Here is a 698-nt window from a genome sequence, read left to right as displayed (position 1 = left end):
GTGTGGCTTCATAGCTCAGTTGGTAGAGCATCGCACCGTAACGCGGAGGTCACGGGTTCGAATCCCGTTGAAGCCTGAATTTTTTTCCAGGCTTCCAATTTCCAATTGCATAAATTGGAAAATTCACTGCGATGATCACTTCTCACTTTCATCTATATCCGCAGTTCATATATGAATTATTTCATATACTTTACATCGTTTCACTCCTCTCACGGGAAAATGGGAACCTACAATTGACCTTGCTCCCAATGTGTGGCTTCATAGCTCAGTTGGTAGAGCATCGCACCGGTAACGCGGAGGTCACGGGTTCGAATCCCGTTGAAGCCTGAATTTTTTTCCAGGCTTCCAATTTCCAATTGCATAAATTGGAAAATTCACTGCGATGATCACTTCTCACTTTCATCTATATCCGCAGTTCATATATGAATTATTTCATATACTTTACATCGTTATGCACATAGCCGAGTAAGTTATTTGGGCTCTCGAAAAACAGTTCTGACAGCTAATGACGCTTTTGAAGCGGAAAAATTACCCAAAATTATAACTTTACCACGATATATAGGTTGTTATGGCTTTTTTCCGAAGGATGTCCGCTAAGATCGTTCGTAACCTTAATGCCAACGTTGACATTGTGAAAAAAGTTTCTTTCTTCCTTCGGACAATTTTCATTTTGGATTTCACCCAAGGACCTCTTTCCT

At 40.7% G+C, this 698-nt stretch overlaps 1 non-coding gene across 1 annotated transcript; it reads left to right on the top strand.

The window, feature by feature from the left end:
• Nucleotides 1-254: 254 nt before the first annotated feature.
• Trnat-ggu (transfer RNA threonine (anticodon GGU)) lies at nucleotides 255-327 on the top strand. Its single transcript has one exon. It is a non-coding gene; the product is annotated as a tRNA-Thr (tRNA).
• Nucleotides 328-698: the final 371 nt, after the last annotated feature.

The sequence above is a fragment of the Pavona decussata genome, unplaced genomic scaffold (assembly GCF_977016875.1).
Source record: "Pavona decussata unplaced genomic scaffold, jaPavDecu1.1 SCAFFOLD_372, whole genome shotgun sequence".
Classification (NCBI taxonomy): domain Eukaryota; kingdom Metazoa; phylum Cnidaria; class Anthozoa; order Scleractinia; family Agariciidae; genus Pavona; species Pavona decussata.
The sequence above is the reverse complement of the archived record's forward strand: the minus strand, read 5'-3'. Positions and strand labels throughout refer to the sequence as shown.